At 42.5% G+C, this 12,869-nt stretch overlaps 1 protein-coding gene across 1 annotated transcript in view; it reads right to left on the bottom strand.

Moving 5' to 3' along the window:
* Positions 1 to 12,869, bottom strand: part of Dner (delta/notch like EGF repeat containing) — a 283,104-nt gene that overhangs the window by 67,651 nt on the left and 202,584 nt on the right. The gene's annotated exons all lie outside the window — the stretch shown is intronic.

Below are 12,869 nucleotides of genomic sequence, written 5' to 3'. Positions count from 1 at the left end.
CTTAACTCCAATTAACCAACAGAAAACCAGAAGTGGAGCTGTGGCTCAATTAGTAGAGTGCTGAAGAGCTGAGGGACAGCCCCCATACTCAGAGTTCAAGTCCCACAACCAACAAATAATAATAATAATAGTAGTAGTAGTAGTAATAAATAAATAAAGTGTTGGGAGCTGATGGCTCATGCCTGTGATCCTAGCTACACAAGAAGCTAAGCTCTTAAGGTCATGATATGAAACCAACCCAGACAGACAAATTCAAGAGACTCTTACCTACAATTGACCAGCAAAAAATGTTGCAAGTGGAGGCCTAGCTAAAGTGGGTAAATGCCAGCCTTGAGCATAAAAGCTAAGCAGGAGCATGAGGCAGGCCCTGAGTTCAAGTCTCAGTACAGCACATGGGCATGCACAAACACATACACACAAGGAATGAAAGCCAGGATAGAGTCTAGTAACAAAATGCAAAAATGCAACCGGAGTGAAAACCCTCAAATGCCAGCAAGAGTTGGCTAGAGGGCTGGGAAAGTGGCTCAGTGGTAGAGCGCTTGCCTTGCATGCTCGAGGCCCTGGGTTCGATTCCTCAGCACCACATAAGCAAAAAGAAAAAAGCCGGAAGTGGCGCTGTGGCTCATAGTGGTAGAGCGCTAGCCTTGAGCTGAAGAACTGAGGGACAGCGCCCAGGCCCAGAGTTCAGGCCCCACGACCGGACCCAAAAAAAAAAAAAGAGTTGGCTAGAAAATGGTGACCGGTAAAGGGCAGTGGTTGCGATGCAGCAGGGAGCAGCAGCCACGGCGGCACACTGGAGGAAGCAGGGACCAAGTGCCCCTGGCAGAGACTATGGCTGCCGCTTGCTTGCACTCCACACAAAATGTAGGGCTAGGGACAAGCCCTTCTGTCATCCAAAGGAGTCTGAAATATAGATTTGGGGTTGAGCCTTTCTTATTTTAGAGTGCTGATAAATTATTTCCCTAGCAGATGAAACACATCTGCAGGCCATATGTATGTGGATTCTCCATGTAACTTCACGTTAAAAACACGGGCAGTGGGGGCGGGGGGGGGGGGGAGTTTGCACAGAGGATTGGCTTTAAATACCAATTCTGTAACTAGGGCTAATACAGAATACCCCAGCCAGTCTTGACATCGGTGGAATGGAGATCTCATACAATCTACAATTTATACTTCCTACGGAGCTTACACGTAAGGCCCTTGGCCCCGTGACATTCCAAAAGTAAAAGTAAATGTTCAGTAGGAAGCAATATAATTGCAATGGGTTTCTTGAGGTTCTGGAATAGGGACAGTATGGGGTGGTGGCGTTACCAATGGCCATAGAGATAGAAGAGGTTCTAAGACTCAGCAGTGACCACACCGAGTTGCAGTGTGTGTGTGTGTGTGTGTGTGTGTGTGTGTGTGTGTGTGTGTGTGTGTGTGTGTGTGTGTGTGTGTGTGTGTGTGTGTGTGTGTGTGTGTGTGGTTGTACAGTAGTGACTCGAGAATCTAGAACCATTCTCAGGACAGAGGTGTGAGTGAATGTACATTTACTTCATAGGTATAGACTCTACCATGTAGGCCAAATGAATAGAAAAGTTTGAGGCTAGATCTCTGAACTGAAACGTTTAGGAGCATAAGGAAGTAAAAGAAGAGAAAGTAAAGTCAGTTTTGCAACAATCTTTTTCACTAGTAAATTCTCATTTCCCTCTTCCCTTCTATTGCCTAATTCATCCTCTTATCATAAATGAGTCACACTTTTCTTCATCATCTTCATCTTCGTAAGAGAAATATGAGCAAGCTCTCATAAGACAAGAATGCAAAGCCCTAGACTCGAAGTCTAGACATCTTCCCTGCTGTGTGACCTTGAGAAGGGTCCTTGACTTGGCTTGTGGATGTTTACACTGTAGAACTGAGTACGTTAGCACATGGTGTTCAACAAATGTTGGCTCCTCCTTCCTAGAAGCAGAGATACTGGAACATTTTAATTTGCTGGTTAGAAAACTGGAAGGAAGTTGACCTGTGAGTCAATTTGGAGAACAAAATTTGATTTCACAATTGTAGGAGTCCCTCGGGGCCAGGTTCCTGGCAGGATCCAAGAGTGCACTTTCTGGAACCAAGAGGTGTTTGCACACTGCTCTTTAAACACACTCACACACACACACACTCACACACACACACACACACACACACAAACACTATCACTGGGCCATATGATGAAGTTGGAAAAGGCAGAGGGACAAATGTCACGAGGAAGAGGGTCAGCAGGAGCACAGTTCAGAAGGACAGTCGGAGGAGACGGTGTGTAGTGATGGCGAACATTTTGTGTCCCAGCCCTGTGCCAAGTGTTAATGACAGCAGCTCACCTTGTACTCATAGCAATCCCGTGAGAACTCATTACTGCTATTTCTTCATTTTCAAATGAGGAAGTTGGCACAGAAGGATCAGAAACTAACCAAAGGTTGCCCTGGACAGTGAAAGGCAGAGGGTATGATTTGAACTCTGGCTCTCAAGTCCAGCCTCTGTGATAACACTCCACATATGGGTTACATTGGAGAGGTCAGGAATGAGAAGACAGAAGCTCTGAGATCTGTCAGAGCTCTCATCTTCTGGCTCTGGTCGCAGAAGCTGCTGCTTGGCCCAGCACCCATCCCCCAACCTCTCACTGTCAGAACAGTGATGCCATGCCCCGGCAGCTACGTGTAGCCCTGTGCCTCCACTCTGAACAGTGAGATGCAATGTCCTGTAGAAACGTCCTAGGGTCACTGCTGAGAAACACCCTTTAAAATGAGTAGGCATATACCCTGTGCTCTTTAACTGCTTTTTTTCTCCCAGTGATCCTACTGTCTGGATAGGATGGTGAGCTATTCCTAAATTTGGTAGAAAGCACCAATCTGTAGACAAAATATTTGGTGACCTAAGAAGAAGTCAAAGAAATACACAAGAACATCATATTCAAACTGATGAAAATCAAACATTAAGAGAAAATATCAAAAGAAGTTAGAATAAAGACAATACATATATTGAGCAATAAGAATTCTCACCAGTAGCACTCTAATGTTATCAATAATTATATTGGCTGGAAATAGACTCACATTCCAAATAAAAGGCAGAGATGCTCAGATTATGAGAAAAAGCACAACATAACCCTATGTTCTCTAAAATAAACCATTAAATACATAAAAAGTAACGCAAAAAGATAATAAGGAAACAGGACCAAGAAAGCTAGTGTGTATAAGGAAATCATGAGATACATATCAAAACTCTGCCTTTACAAAAGAAAAAGAAAAGAAAAAAGAAAGAGAAAGTAGATTTCAAGAATGAGTATTAGCAGACAAGATTCTCAATCACTGTGTTGTGTTTTCTTCTTTCCTACCTCTTTCTCATTTTCTTTTGTAACATATGTACACAGACCCATCTTATACCTAATGCTAGGAAATGCTTTGCACTGTCTTTCTCCTGTATAAAATAACTCTAAAAATTATCCTAAATTATCCTAAAAGTATCCGGGTACCACTCATGCCTACAATCCCAGCTACTGGAGAGGCCAGGCACGGGAGGATCAGACCTTGAGACCAGTCCAAAAGTTTCTCAACTCATAGCTGAGGGCACTGTTGCATACCTGTTATCGAGGTAGGAGGCTAAGATTGGGAGGATTGCAGTTCCGGGCCAGCCCAGGCAGAAAAACTCTCAAGACTCCATCAACAGAGGAATCTGTATGTGGTAGCATGTACCCACGAATCCCAGCAACAAACAGAAGCCTGAAATAGGCAGATTATGGTCTAAAGCATGACTGGGCAGGAAGACACTAACTCAAGATAAATCACCAAAAAAACAGAGCTAGAGGCAAGAGTCAGTATTAGAATACCTACCAAAAATGTCCAAGGCCCTGAGTTCAGACTCTAGTAGTATGAAATTAAATTTATTTTAAATGGCCTTTCATATAATTATCATGATTCTTTAAGAGTTTCTGACTGGCCAATACAACCATGATGACTTCTAAAGTTAAATGGTTTGGCACCTTCCCTTTACAGAAACCAAATCAGTGACCCTAGCAAAAACAAGGGGGCTGAAAGATAAATTTGAATATGGTTGGGATGAAGCATATTCATGCCCACATTCAAACTTCAAAACACGAAAGGCTGTGCATAGGAGAAGAACTAGAAGAGAGCTTTGTGGAATATTGTAATCTAAGTAATGAAAATGCTAGCAAGGTCTCTGAAATGCCTGAAGACTCATGGACTATGAGAGAAGAATAATAAATAACCCTAACTGGAAAGCAATAAGCAAGTAAATTTGATTGACAGTTTTTCTTGGCGATTAGAAAATGAAAACTGTGATAATGTTAACCAAAAGTGCGTAGCAGTATGCCTTGACTGGAACCATTTATTCCAAGCTATGCAGACTCCCAATGAGGGACACATCATGTAATAAAAAAAGAAAGAAAGAAAGAAAACTCAGCCACTCCAGAGATGAACACCAGGTCAAATGTGGCAGCGATGTCAGCCTCAAAAAGATTTAAAACAATCAATTGCAACAAGGATGGAATTTAGGAAAGGATGGAAGGTTCAAGGATGAAGATGGAAAATAAAATAGAACTACTAAAGGAATCTACAAAGGAAGGAGGAGATACTGCCAGAATCCACAATTTAGCTGGTTGACTGTTCCTTCAAATTTTGTATTTGAACTAGTGTTGATATGACTACGCATGCTGAATATTTATCAGGCAAATAAGAAGCAAACATCGCTGAGATCCACACATTATGGAAATCAGATATTTCACACCAAAGAAAATGTTTCCATAAGGTTCTGAATTGCAAGACAATGCAGTCACTCTGTGTATTATCAGAACGCTAGCTAAATGTCAGAAACTTATGCAGTATTAATAGGGGGAAATATGGAATCAAATGACATGCAATTTTTTGACAGTGTAGAGACAATTTACAAGGAAAAAATTGGTGTGAAGGCATGTACAACTTAGGATTCTGCTACCCTGACAAATAGCCTACATAACCAGCCAGTCAGCCCATGCATCTGGTAGATCCTACCTCTAAAATCTGTCTTAAGACTCCAGTGCTTCTCTCTGCTCCACTGGTTTCCAGGTACATCCACTGCTCCAAACAGCAATGAGAATAATGCTCTTAAGATGTTAACTGCTCTCCAGCTTTCATTCCCCTTTGACAAGGGCCACCTGCTTTGGCCCCAGCTGACCGGCCTGACTCCCTCTTTCTCTAGCAACCAGCCCCAGTGGCTTCCATTCAGCTCTCAGTTCTCAACACGTCATCCCCAGAACTCTATTACATGCCAGCTTCACTGCCTACAAATTACTGGTCCCTATCTGCTGATCCATTAGCTCCTTCTGTTTTCATCCTCCCGTCACTCCCATCCAGGCAAACCACTCCTTTCATGTACTGAACGCGTATAATTGCATGAGCAATAATGATCTTCTGTTGGGAATGGGAATTTCAAGGTTTGGGTGTCCTGAGTAGATGATGGTCTTAGATGAAAAGTCTTTACAGAATTGAGAGCATGGGGTGGAAATGCCTCAACTACCATTGGCTTTACCAGGAATGGCGCCCCCTGGAGGGCAATCCCCCAGCCCGCGGTGTGTGTGTGAAGGAAAGTCACTAACCAGGGGCTGAAGGGGTGAAGACCTGAGGTTGCAAAGATGGCCACATACGTGTTTGGCCCTGTGCCACAGTTCCGATGGAAACCACTCACTTAAAAGATGGGAAAATGAATGTGGGTTCTCTACATTTTCAGACAGCCCACTATTTCTCATGGTCCACTTCCAAACACGCTCACCTCTGGATGACTGAAACTCGCCAAAAGTCGACTTGTCTGCCTAGTGGTCTTCTCTTCTGGCACTTGCAGCCAAGTCTACCTATGTGTCCCTCTCTGTATTACCATCACCCTCATTCACTCCCTCACGACGACGGCTCACCTAAATCGTTATGCGAACTCCCTAATACGTTCTCTGATTCTTATCCTTCCCCAGTCCATGATGATTTCTCCCAAGTACTGAAAATTCTTTATTTCCCCGGCCAACCCCATGCGTGCAGCCCTCCTCCAGGCTCGGGTGACGTCCAAGCGCCGTGTCATGGTGATTATGGGTCTGCCTGAGCTGTCTCCTACTTGCCTCTCACACACTCCCTCCATTACTCTCTGCTCCTGGAAATCTCTTCTCTGTCTGTAACCCTAACTTACTTATTTGGCTGTTTTCTATCCTGCAGGTCTATTTAGACATTGTTTCCCTTAGAATACTCTCTGGCCCTGCCTCTAGCTCCCAGTCTGGGTGAGCAGCTCCCCTCCCTAATACCTGATCCTCTCAGAAGCACCCTGTCCAATTTCCTGATCTCACATGTAACTCACACTCACTGTTCTCCAAGGTCCACTAGGCCGGCACTGCGTTGGTCTTATGATGGTGGCAAAGTAGGTGACCATTTAGTCATATGTGAATGGGGAAGTCTTTTATTAGACATTATGCCACATTCATAGGATGAAATAAAGGACAGCCATTACTAACCATTTTCCAGAAAATGCACAGTTAACATTATAGAAGAAGGTTGGAACATTTTGTTCAGTTAAAAAAGCTCAGTATAAAAGAAAATGCACAGTAAGAACCAATTTTAGTTTTTCTAAAAAGGACATTAAAAAGGGGACTTCAAAGTCTCTTAAGAGAATCTAAAATTATTCTCTCTTAAGGTTGGAATTACAGAATTTTTTTTCCTTTGAGCTCATTTGAGCATAGATTTCTTTGGTAATTGGAGGGAACTGCTAAAAATTATTTAAAGTGCTATATGACACGCTAAGTTATCAAAGAAAAGCAGACCGTGGCCAATGGCAGAGAACACGGCCAGTGACTAATCAACAAGCTCATCTGGATAGCTGGGTCACACTGACCACCCGCATCCCCAGTGCGGACGACTTGGGATGTGAAATGAGGAAGAGACCTAACAATGACAGGTCTCTCATACAAATTCCAACCAAATACAAATGGAATAGTGGAAAACATTCAATACCGAAATACTCCTGCCTCAAAGAACAGGCTAAAAGGGATATAAGTATCTGACAACAAAATATTAAATCCTAGGATGTGAAATGTGATTAAGAAAGGAAGATTTATTTAACCAAAATTAAAATATGATAAAGTAATCCTCAGAACACCATTTTACTTACACAGCTTTATGTTTGGTCGATTGGGGGGGGGGGGGTCTACCGTAGAAAAGTATAGGAAGGCCAGCATCAGTAGTTCATACCTGTAATCCCTGATAGTCAGAAGACAAAATTTTGGAGCAATCAAAGGTTCAAGGCTAACTCAAGCAAAAGGTTCTTGTGATCGCATCTCAACCAATAGTTGAGTGTGGTAGTGTACATCTGTCAGTCCAGCTACAATAGAGCCTGAGATCTGGAGAACAGTGGTTTAAGGACAGCCCAAGAAGAAAAGTTCACAAGAGCTGACATCTCAACAGAAAGGTCAGGGCACGGCAGCATACATGTGCCATCCTAGCTACAACAGGTAGCGTAAATAGGAAGATCACAATCCAAGCTAATGTGGGCAAAAAGTGAGACCCTAATCTCCAAAAATAACCCTCTCATGTGACCTAACATCATATGGGCAGATACTTGTGCTTCTCCTCACCCGTTTTGTAAGTCATGCATTTCCAGTTGTTGAATGTTTTCTTTCCATTGCTCCATCTATATCTGTATGTATATCTGGCAAAGAAAGTCTTTGAATAGTGCTATGAACGGTATATAATGAAGACATGTACAGTGTGCCATGAAGAGGAAGCAATGAACTCTTCCTTGAAACATAATGTTCATTCTGAGCACCTGTTCATGTGGACATAGGAGGATTTATATTTGGTAATACAGTTTTATTGTTCTCCCCACAACTTGAAGAACTGATAATAAAAAAAAGAAAGTCTTTGTACAATTAATGTATGCTAATACAAAAATTAAAGAAGTTATTTTTGCCAACATACATTAAATTATATTCTATTCCTCAATACTGGTGTCTTTGAAAAGAAAATCACTCTAGCCATCATTGTTGTGGTCTAAAGAAGATTATGTGTAAGGAAATAAATTCTTCTACAATGAAAAATAAAAACTATATTTGCTTCTGGCAATTTTACAATTTCTAAGGCAAAGAATCTTTGCTGCACATAAGGACAATGAAATGGCTGTTGTACTTCCAGTACAGAGAAGTCAAATTATTGGCTGTTGTACTTCCAGTACAGAGAAGTAAAATTAGCTTCTAACAAACAACCCTTCCCACAAGTAAAAGCTGAAACAAACGTCTATACCAACATATATACAATATACCTACATACAATACCCAGGGTACCAAAATCAGATACAGTGACAACAGGGAATAAAAACCATAGGAAAAACATACAAAAGAAACCACATAGTACATTAAAAACAACAACAACAAAGAAAACCTCTTGTGTCGTATCTTGGAGCTCATTTTGCTTAGCCTCATCTTACATGGTCATATGTAGGTAGCTATTGAGCTATTCTGCTCATCCGCTAGGACTATCCTAGGTATAAACTAATGATTACAAATGAGGGAAACCATGGGACCTATGTTGCTTTGAATCTGGCTAACTTCACTTAATATGATTTTTTTCATCTTTCAATTTCCTACAAAGGGGCGGTGTCATTCTTTCTGATGGAAGCATAGTACTGTGACCACTCTATGAAGTTAAATTTTAAAAATAAACACAATATTCTAATACTTGCAGTTTAAAAAAAAAAAGAAGCTGAAATTCCAGACGATGCCCAAGACAACTGTCTCAACATTCTGGAAAGCAGGCAGGGCTCATGGGGCAATCAGAATGGGCAGTGGCTAGCATGGGGGGGGGGGGCACTCTGACAGTCATGTAGGGGAAGGGGCGTCCACTTCAAAAGCAACCACAACGGTGGCCGTGGTCAGAGAGGTGGAGGTGCTGGCAGTGAAGACACAGGGGACTGAGCACGGGACAGGCCCAGTATGAGGAGGGAGGGACAGGCCCATGGAAGACAGCCAGAGAGTGGGAGCCCTAGCACTCTATGTACTTAAGCCTGCCCAGATGACCCCATCCATACACGCATGGCAGCTGACTGACTGGGAGCCACACCCTCTGCCCCACTGCCACCATGAGTCAAGCCCCACGGGGAGACCCGCCTGCTCAACTCAGTAGAGCTGCGCCATGCGGCTTGGTCACGTGGAAGTGTCCGGCCATCAACTATGTGGTTGCTGGAGGAGTTTGGAGACATTACTCATTCATTCATTCATTCATTCATTCAACAACTGGCTCCGGTATCCTTCAGAGCTAGATGCTCTAAGAGATGCAAAACCCTTTAGCAATACTACCCTCAAGAAGCTAGACAGTGACAGAGACAGAAAGACAGAGAGACAGAGACAGACAGAAAAAGAGACAGACAGCTCTCCTAAAAGAAAGAACTTGGGGTGAGGAAAGAACATGGACTTCAGAGTCAAGGCAGAGTTTATATTTCTGGGTGTACTACACTCAGAGACTTGGAATTAATCCTATAGTATCCACTTTGTTCAGCTGTTGCAGGAATTAAGTAGTGGCATCTATTAATCCTCCACTCTCTGTTAGACATTGCTCTGAGCACTATCGATTCATAGCTTACTTCATCCTTAGGACAGCCTCATTAAGTAGGAACTAAATATCACCTGCACTATAGAGATGAGGGAAAATGAAGTCATGAGAATTTAAGTTCAAATCACTTGCTCAAGGTCACCAGGCAGGAAGTGATCAAAGACAGATTCAGATTCAAACAGCCAGGACTGTCCACTGTTACATCATAGTAACTAGTAATTTCAAATGTCAAAGTGTGCATAACACACAGTAGGAGCTTTACAAATGGTAGATATTTCCTGGCTGCCAATGTATTGTTACTGCTGATCTGTTGCCACTATGAAAGGTTAAAAAAAAAAAAGGAAAGTTGAAGCTCAGTCACAAACTAGACTTTTGCAAGTTAAAATGTTACAAGAATGATCCATAACTTCCATGCACAAAAATGGATGCAAACCTTAAGAATCAAAACTTGTGTTTGTCTATGAATACAGCCTATCTTTCCTTAGAACTAAGACATAAAGACATCCTTATTCACTCTTTCACGTATCAGCTTGCCTCTTCTGACTGTCATGCCAGCTCTCGGATGGCACTCTGAAAGGTACCACCAGAAAGCGGAGTTAAACCTAGGGATAGCACGCTCACGAGCCGTTAGTATAGCTGTGGTCCCCACTGCTACTGGAGAAAAGAAAACAAGCAGAATTTTTGTAGTATTTCTATTCAAAAACATCTCAGAGAAACTGCTATACGTGGTGGGGGGGAGGAGGAAAAAAAGAACTCAGTTATAAAAACAAAACTTAATCAGCATGCGCCAAACACAGAAATCAAGCTCATACTTTGTAAGTCTCAATATTCTTTGTTTCCAGAAGGTGAAACTCTTTATCCATTCAGAACAGAAGACTCTCAGCAGCTACGACTCCTAAGTAGAGGGGTGATTTAGGAATACTATCAGACTGTAACAAAGCAACCACATTTGCTTCAGGCTTGGTGTTTATGAGGACCTGTTGTGTGTTTCTTATGTAAACACATATGAGCTCACATGGTCCAGGACAGAATTTTCCTTTTTCTTTTTTGTTAGAATATTTTATTTAAAAATATAAATCAGAGTCTTATGTTTGCTCTGTGAATGAGCAGTCGGTATATCCAAAGTGTGACTATATTCTGGAAAGATAAAGAAAGGAAGAGCATTAGGAATTACAAAAGAGGTGGCCAGACTTCAGAAAAACACAGAGAAGAAGCCTATTGACAGAAGAAAACAGAAAACTGTTTTTCTCCATCCTCAGATCCTGGGGCCGGGAGAAGGGGAATGAAATTGGGGAGATGGAATCACAAGTAAACAGCAGCGCTGGGGCTTGACCCCAAGGCCGCCAGTTCTTGGCTTGCCTTGCCATTCTTTTTCTTTTTCCTTGAAATTTACTTTACTGTTAATTTAAAGGAGACATAGAGAGGGATTACAATTACATGAATCGGGTAATGAGTACATTTCCTTTACTACAGTGTCTTCTCGTCCCTCGTGCTCAGAGTTGTTCACGAAGATGCTGCACCCCAGGGCACAGCACACAGCAACCGAACCCAAGAGCTACCTGATGCCCAAGCCAGTAATAGATAAAGTGCTTCGTTTCTGAACAATACACATTATTTGAAAGACAACTTTTATGACATGTGTTGTTATTGCCTTATAAATCCCTTTAAGATGAAAAGCATTACCACTGAAATCTGAGTTAGAAGAGAGGATTTATATGGCTAGATGACTCAAGGCGATAAAATGCAGGCAAACAAAATAGTTCAGATAAAGCCTTGCAGCGCACTGCAGTGGGATTTCACCTGCAGGAGCCTCGGACGGACACAATGGTTGAGGCCCCAGTCTCTCCCTGGTGGCATTTAGAGGTTAGGGAACTTTTCTCTATCAACATTTACTGGAAACAAGATGGATTTGTGAAGTGAGCAAGAAGCCCTTAACCTCATATGTGAGAGTCAAAGATTTTTAGGAATAAAATTCCTCAAACACAGCAGGCTAGTCTCCCTACTTTATAACCAGGAAAGGAAAGCTAGAAGATAGACAGACAGGCAGACAAGCAGACAGACAGACAGACGGATGGATGGATGGATGGATAATAGATAATAGATAGACAGACATCATATTTATATGTAGATATGATATATAGATATATCATTCAAGGTAATGTGAGTAATTAATCATTATAATCAGTAATATGTTCAACACCAACTTCTCGCACATTGCAGAGGGCTTTTCTATTCACTAATGGATAAGGTGTCCACTAACATCACCCTTCTTTTAGAAAGGAGAAAAAATGAGTCCCAGAATAGGAAGAGTTTGGAAGAAGAGGTAGGCCTAGACTTCCAGCCTAACCAGTGTGACTCTAAAAGCCACGTTCAGGGCCTCTGTGCTCTACCATTTCATTGTCAGGCCCAGACACAAGTCTCTTGACCTCCAAGCAGAGAAAGACACCCAGTTTTCACATGTGGTCATGGGAGCCTCTATCACAGAGGCCCCAATATCTGATCAGAAAGAAATGTGTCCTCCTCAGCCGCCGCCCAGGGGAGAAGAAGCAGAGACCAGAATCCACCCTTCATTGACTGGTGTCTGCGTCTCCACACCAGGAGGCAGCTCCACCCATCACAGGTGCAGTCCATGGGGACACTGGCCCCTCAGGTGACCTGGGAGGCTGGTGGCCGCCTGCCAGTGTCACTGCCCTCCTCCAGGATCTCCACATGCACAGTGTGAGGGGATCTGAGCACAGACATGGCTCCTGAGATACCTGGGGCTCAGCATTTAATCTCTGTAGAAGAGAGACTTGATTATATGTAGCTGTCAATGTCAGTGTTGAGGATCGAGGGCTGACGGGAGAGTTTTAAGGGGAGAATCCCCTAATGCCACGTTATTCTTACAACATTAAAGGTTTAAAAGTAATCTGCTCCACAGCATCCCTCCAAGCACAAACAGGAACCAAATTTCTTCAAAGTACAAAATCATTCCGTGAACATCAAGTTCCACCTGTGATTATCTGCCTTGCTTCTATTATTCCAACTGTGAAAACTTTCTAAAATAAAAGAAGCTCTAAAGATGTGCTGCTCCAGGAGTTTTTACATTTTCTAAGATGGTATAAAGTTGATGGTGAAAAAAAAAAACAGAGGTTAGATGCTGGTGGCTCTCACCGATAGTCCTAGCTACTCAGGAGGCTGAGATCTGAAGACTGTGGTTCAAAGCCATCTGGGGCAGGAGACTCCATGACACCCTTATCTCCAATTAACCACCAAAAAAATCCAGAAGTGGATCTGTGG

The sequence above is a fragment of the Dipodomys merriami genome, unplaced genomic scaffold, assembly GCF_024711535.1.
Source record: "Dipodomys merriami isolate MVZ:Mamm:240054 unplaced genomic scaffold, mDipMer1.0.p SCAF_1, whole genome shotgun sequence".
Taxonomy (NCBI): domain Eukaryota; kingdom Metazoa; phylum Chordata; class Mammalia; order Rodentia; family Heteromyidae; genus Dipodomys; species Dipodomys merriami.
Note: the sequence above shows the minus strand (reverse complement) of the source record. Positions and strands in the feature narration are given on the sequence as shown.